Source organism: Leuresthes tenuis, unplaced genomic scaffold, assembly GCF_036924035.1.
Source record: "Leuresthes tenuis unplaced genomic scaffold, fLeuTen1.0.hap1 SCAF_2, whole genome shotgun sequence".
NCBI classification, from domain to species: domain Eukaryota; kingdom Metazoa; phylum Chordata; class Actinopteri; order Atheriniformes; family Atherinopsidae; genus Leuresthes; species Leuresthes tenuis.
In genome coordinates, this window is record NW_027325356.1 from 19,274,068 (window position 1) to 19,281,377 (window position 7,310).

The 7,310-nt window shown below is 40.4% G+C and overlaps 1 protein-coding gene across 4 annotated transcripts in view; it reads left to right on the forward strand.

Annotated features, from left to right (window-relative positions):
• Nucleotides 1-2,848, forward strand: part of tcf12 (transcription factor 12) — a 73,688-nt gene extending 70,840 nt beyond the window's left edge. For all 4 annotated transcript variants that reach the window (XM_072380522.1, XM_072380523.1, XM_072380524.1 and 1 more), the window contains one exon: nucleotides 248-2,848. The gene's annotated coding sequence lies outside the window, so the exon portion shown is untranslated. The remainder of the gene's footprint in view (nucleotides 1-247) is intronic.
• The last annotated feature ends 4,462 nt before the right edge of the window (nucleotides 2,849-7,310 follow it).

Sequence of the window (7,310 nt, forward strand, 5' to 3'; positions counted from 1 at the left end):
CACAATTTCCCTAAATTCCTGAGATGCTGTCTCCACTCATTTTTTGACAAACACCCCCCATAAATGTCACTTTTTTTTGTGAGGGTAAACCTTAAAACATCAAATATCTGCCTATCAATTTAATTCAATCAATTACTTGATCATGTGCCTCTGTTCATTTCACTGGAATGAGAAGAAAGTCCACAGATATGTCTCAGTAAAGCCTGTTCCCCTTCTAATCGGTGCATTTCTCCCTTCCTCCCTCCAGATCAGCAAGATGCAGAGCGTTTCTGTCCCGCCTCAGTCGGTGACCTTGCTTCCCAGCGACAGACAGGACTCTGTGTTTGTGACATCAATTAGAGGAGACAGACCACTTGAAGCAAAACAACGAGTCTAAACACAATCCAGTTCTAAGATTGAAGAAGAGCCACGCGTCCAGCTCCCTGCGACCGGTTTCCATCTGCAAATTTCTCCCCACAAGAAAAATCCTCAGCACATATCACTGTCTGCAAGAAGTGTGATGCTTCTGAACAATCAGAGACTTCGCAATCTCTTCCATCCGTATGTGGAAATTGCCTCGTGCCTAAACTGAATTGACGAATGCATTGTAACAGCAATTGTTTCTGTTTGTCTGTTTCTTTTTCTGTTTGTTTTGTTTTTTCTATTTATTATGTTATTGAGCTATAAAGTGTATGTCTAAAGGGAAAGTTAGGTAAATTCAAAGAGAAGCAAGCAGCTTTTCAGTTGATCTATAGTTTGCTGGTGTCATCACTAAAACTGAGCACTCCACCCTGAGAAGTCTTCGGCGAGTCCGAGACGAGGGCAAAAGATTTGAGCACTGAAAGGATCGAGATTAATTTATTGGCCAGTTTAGATTGATATTTATAGCCAACTGAAAACAGCTTTTAGAAGCAAAAGACTAACCCCACCCGATGTTTTTTAAAGACGATATTGTATTTATATTTATATGTTCTTCATTCTGCCACTGGCCACCTGTGCAACCAAAACTACCTAATGTTTGTTTCCGTGCTGTTTCGATCAGCTTCTGCGTTACCGAGCATTGCGACAAACAGGCCCAACTACATTAAAATCAACAATGTTGTCCACAAAGGTGACGGACGAATGGCAAACTGTAGTTTCACTGAAAGCTCAGATTCAGGGGGTTTTATTTTGTTTTGTTTTCCTTGGTAGTGAACAGTGAAAGTACACAGAGAGCAAACTTATCTGCAGACCTTAGCATTCCCTGCATATTTTTTTAGTGTCTTAACTAAAGGAAGAGGGGACGTCCCTGACCCGTCGTTCCTTTGCCATATAGTGTTAAATGTAAGCAGTTACATATTTTTGCAGATGCTTGTCGACATTTAGCCTCCTGGCGGTTGCGTCGTGATCTCAGCATTGGGATGGCTTGTTTGTTTTGTGTTTTGTTTTCACCGGCAAATCAGAGATTGCTTAACAGAGATGTAGTTAAAGAAAAGTACAAATAAGAAATAAACGACGACCACACCTTCTCCTGGCCTGATGAACATATCAATTTTCCTTCTGTTGCTACTTCAAGACATTACATTTCGAGCGCAGTTATTCAGAGTAACGTTTAGTTATGCTTTTTTTGTGTTATAACGTGCTTTCTTTTGACTTTCAGCATTATGACGTCCAGTTTCAGTCATCAGAGAGCGCGTCTAAGTTATTTTCCAATGATGTTTTGATCAAAGCCATGATAGCACTCAGTCAGCCAGGCTCCACATTTCACCCATTTCGTTGGATATCCATGATGATGAACAAAAGCAGTGAAGAGGATGTTCTTTTACGTTTCAACACATTGGTCATGGCTTTGTTTTTGTTTTCCCTATCAGTGTGCATGCTTTACGTTTCTCCTTTTAATGAAATCTTTGGTCTTAAGACTTGCTTTATATTCCATATATTTCTTTGTGTATCATGTTCTACCATTATTTACACCTTTAAACAAGGCTGCCACATTCAGAATGGGTATTCTGTACAATAAAGGGACTTCGGAAAGACTCGAAGGTGCCACGAGTTTTACGCTCGACGCGCACAAGTCACCACCTTTATTTTTAGCGAGGCAGAAAAACATAATCAGTTTTTGTGTATTCTCTGACTGAATGTGGCCTTGTTCTTCATTTCAGTATTTCATGACCTTGTATTCATGTTGGCAGACTTCAGTTGAGGGCATAATGTATGTCACTTCCAGCTCTATTTCCTTCATTTTTTTAAAGAGAAAAATTCTTCCTGTATTTCTTTGCTCCTCTGTTTGCCAAGTTAGACTTTGCTGTATTCCCAGATGCTTTCCCCTTGTATAATATATGACAAAAAAAAAGAAAATCAAAAGGAAAAAAAAAACATTTGGCTTATTTTTCACTGTAGTTAGTCTTTTATACAATAATACTGTAAGAATATTTCTTGAATTCTAAATATTACTCTTTCTAGATTTTTGAAAGCAAAAGTTTTGAGTAAAAAGTTTCTTACTTTATTTTACTATATTAGATAGTAAAATGTACGGTTATTTACCATGACATGTCCATTATGACGAGATATTTACCAATGGCATCTCCAGAACACAGCTGAAGTGTTTTGCTCGTAGTGTAGTTCTTAAAAAGGCTTCGCACGAGCTCCAGAATCACTGAAAAGGCGACCTCCGTCTCAGTCTTCAGTCTCCGTTGTCGATTGATAAAAGATCTGTCCCTGTGTCAAATAAAGGGTGTTGTTGGTGCACATCAAAAAGGATGAAAAAAAAAAGAACAAAAAAACAAAACAAACTGCGGCAGCAAGAATTTGAATTTTCTGTCTTTTTCAACAGGAAAAAAAACAATGTATATAACATTTATGTTGCAATAAATGTGCCATCTTTTTTAAACTCGATTGTACGTGCAGTTATTTCTCTCTCAGAGCGGACATGTTTCTCGTTAATCTCTGTGTCGTACTTTCGGCCTCTGCGTTGAATTTTGGTTTGTGAAAAGGACAGAAGAAGAACGAGGACAAGGAAACGAACGTTACTGTTTTTGTTTTGGAGACATTTCTGCAGTGGATTTAGGCCAAATGAGTGTTTTATAGTATGTAACTCTTTTGAAAATAGTACCAGTGGACCATTGTAGTCTGTATGGAAAGTACTATGAATATATGTTTATTTTTAATAAAGTGTGATAGAAGAGTACTGCACATGTGCCGTGGTCGTACTTTTTCTTTACATTTAGATTTGTGCTGAGTGAAGAGATGGTTCCTCTTTGATGTTTATCGACAGGGACGTTTTAATCTATTCATTTGACAGTACTTTAAACACAGCACGTAACGTCCCTCTAAGATTTCTGCCCTGAGAGTCAATCTTTAGGTTTGATTTTTTTTTTACAGTTTGCTTTGTGTAAATACAGAATAGAACAATGGATTTACTTAAGACTGAGGCACCATTATCAGCTGAAAAATGCTTGTAAAATGTTTTGGCTTGAACTGGTGTTCTGTGCTCGATCTGCTTCTTGCGCTGTGACTGTACTTAATGAATCCCACAAGTGTTGTCAAATGCAGCTCAACCTGGAGGATTGTTGTGCTGTAAATCTCAGGATCCATACATCTGCATCAAATTATCTCCGTGCAGACGTAAGTATGACAGTATGCATCTCATCCTTAGAGGACTGATCCCTGTTCGGTTTTCTGACAGAGGTGATGCTCGCTGGGAATGTGCTGACTGCTGTTTCTGTCTGCGGTGAGCTCAGAGACGCAGCGTAAATCATAGCTGCTATCTCACAGCATTCTTTGCCGGGATAAGCATTGCGTGTGAGCGTGGTGGGTGTGCATGTTTTCTGTAAGAGTGAGACCACCGTGTCTGAAGGCTGACTTCCTGTCATGGCTGTGTGCTGAGCCAGCTGACAGAAGGTCCTTGGCTCGCATCCTTGAAACTGGACCAAAGAGCCTGCTGCTCCTCCTGCTCTAATGATGAGATCATCCGCCTCTCTGCAACTTTCAAAATGCAGGCTGCACTAAACATGCTGCTTGTCATCGTGTCTCATTTTCAGATTCTTATCTCAGATCGTCGAGATTGCCAACCACAGTGTGGTGGGGAGAAGTTTATGCGTTCTTAAGCTTACACAGAACCAAAAAAACCTGACAGATACAAATCAGGTGGTTGAATGGCAACAAAAACTTCATGTAAGTCTTTGTAAAATTGATATTTACATTGCCACAGGGAATGCTGTTACCATCACAAGGTGTGCACGATGGATGCCATGAAATGTTCTCTACACACTATTTAATACAAACTTAAACTGACAACAACAACACATTGGTGAATAAGAATAAAAAAAAGTCAGAATAAAATGTAGTGAGCAGAGACTGTGTGTAAAGTGAAGTATAATATAATATATACATGGAGGGATGTGCTACCAGACCCTCAACATGTGGAACAGCTGGCAATCAAGCCACTCTAGTACCTGAGCCATGATCCTACACTATATAGTGGGGTAAAGGTAAATGTGTTATTGCAATACGCAGTAAAGTTTAATGCTCTTCAATTTGCAGATATGTTCAGTAAATATACACAGGTACATTCCATCATATTTGCTCCTTCTGTCCACACTGGCTGTAAAGAGATGTTGATGTGTGAGTAATAAAATCCACAATCCTTGTTTTTTATAAGCAAACGCATGTTTGTGTTCAGTCGGAGCCAAAATGAGGCTCCACCTTTCTGACACCGACAACGTGAGAGTCATAGGTTGACAGGATGGACGACCCAGACTCAGGACACAGCCAGTTGAAGTCCAACAGGCGAGGTTTATTAAACATTGCAGCGCGGTGAAAGAGCTCAGCAACGTAGGAAGAGGAAATGTAAGAGCAAAAGCCACAGAAAAGCAGGGACCGTGTACAAGATGAGAAAAGCCCGAAGAGCTGAAACCAAGGAGCACAACTACAGAGGACAGAGAGGACTAACAGAACACAGGTGTTAGGTGGTCAACTAAACACAAAACGGACTTCAAGTAAAAACAGGAGAGAAAACTCTGACACGCATGAGCAAAAATGACTTTGAAATAATACAGCGTGTGACCATGAAGCTGACTCAAATGTTAAAGAACAGAGAATTTCAAAGCAAAACAAAACCCTGACTACAAATGAGCTGGTTTTCAGTGATGGATTCTGGCTTCCACATTGGCTCATCATATTCTTAGAAAAAGATTAAGTCGAGCTTAACGTGCATTTCTGAAATTTATGTCAGTGAGAGTTGCCCCTTGAAAGCCTGAAATGCTCCTTACTGTATAATTGGGATAAGACTGGGCAGTGCACTGAGCATGCCCATAGGTCCCAGCTGTGGCACCTCAGCAGAGAACAGAGGTCCCATTGTGTGCTGCTGAAACCCAACACAGTGGCTCAGATTAAAGGCTGTGGTCCTGCGAGGTCTCTGTGGACCCAAATATAAACAGTGAACCACTACAAAGGCAAGGGGGCAGCTGGGTCCCCAGTTTAATGTAGTTTATACTAAAGTGGCTTCCTTTATTAGAGAAAAATAACAGCCAAAATAACAATTGGTCTTTCAGGAATTTAAAATATATTGGACAGAAATGTCCTTTTAAATCAACAAAAAGGACAAACAAATGGGGACCATCATTGTCTCAATATAATAACTGCCTGTTTTTCCATGCTTGATATGATGGTCAATTCAGGTTTCTGCTGCTGGTCATACCACAAAAGAAATGTAATAACAGTAAGAAGAAGAGGAATGTTTAGTAATCCATCTAGATACAGCAGTGCTTGAAAGGTTTTCATCTCTTCAGATTTGCCGGACGTTTCCGCGTAAACAAGACCTACTACTTCATCAGACTCTAAAACAAGACTTTAATGTTGACAACATCAGCACACAAAACAAGTGAGCCAACGCTCCATTTAATCATGGGAGAAAAATGAACTCGTGTCACACATATGTGAGTGGCAGAGGTGTGTGCACCGCTGCTTTCAGCACGGGGCGTGTTGTTTCCACCAACTGCACATCTGCTTGGAGGGATTTTTGTCAATTTCTCCAGAACAGCTTTAATTCTAGAGAAACGGTGACTTTCCTCTCACGAACTTCTCACTTTAGGCACTTCATTCCCAAACAGTGCCTTGCAGCGTGAAACTATGTGCAGCTCCAGCTCATAAACAGATGTCCTGAAATTGTCCTTCAGAATCCAACGTTTCATCTGTAATGATAAGCTATCCTGGTCCAGATGCTGCAAATCACTGAGTTTCACAGATGAGAAATAAGGTTCTCGCTCTGGAATCAAGTGTTCTTCTTGCATTGTTGCCATGGACACTGATGGTGCTCTGTGTTCTCCTGATGTTGGGACTCCAAAACATTAACATAAGACAATGTGAGAGAGGCCTTTAGTTGCTCTTCAGATACCCTCGGTTTCTTTGAGAATTCCCAGACTATCACACACCTTTCTTTTGGAGGGATATCTGTTGGTCCACCACTCTTGGGTAGGATGATAATGGTCTTCAGCTTCATCCATTTGTACACAATTCAGTTTGCCTGGTGGAGACCAGACTGTTTTAAGGAGATTTTTTAATCTTCTTCAGCCTGATGAATATCAGTAACTCTTTGTTCTGAGCTCCTCTGAAATCAGCTCTGGTGTGTGCTTTGAAACACTTCCAAAACTTTGTTGAGAAGCTCAGACTTTGAAAGATCTGAGTGGTGTGAATGAAACTGGGATTGCCGGCTGAAAACACCAGACTCTAATTTCACCTTCATGTTGATGCTTACTCCTGGTTAACTAACTGCATTCAGGTCAGCTTACTAACCACTAGATGACGCTCTAGGTTTTTCAAGTCATGCGGTCACAAATTGGATTTATCGAGAATGCATTTAATTAATGTAACACCGAGTTACAGAACGTGCGTTTAATCTGTGGGATGTTAAACCAACTAAATAGTAAAATTATCAGCTTGTGCAAATAAAAAATAAATGAAAGCGGCCATACATATGTGCGTAGCTTGCTGTTTTAATCACTATATCTTTCAAAAATACCTCAGTACACGGTTTTGAGTACTTGTAAATAATTTCCCCAAAACAACTGAAAACATATCAACCACGTATCCTTACTTTTTTTAACAGGGAAAATAGCAGTTCAAACCACACCATGCTCTTTCTTTTCTTTATTATGAGCTCACTTGGCAGAGTAAGTAATTGATTGGGAGGTCCAACAACTAATTAATCTGCCTTAGGTTGGTTTCAGGCCGTGTGAAAAGGCACGATGAGCTTATTCGAGCCGGTCCAAACCGAGCCGGGCCTGAGACAGGTCCTTTCAGGTCTACGGTGGGGTTTGTGGTGTTAAATCCGTTCCTAGACCATCCGGGCTCTC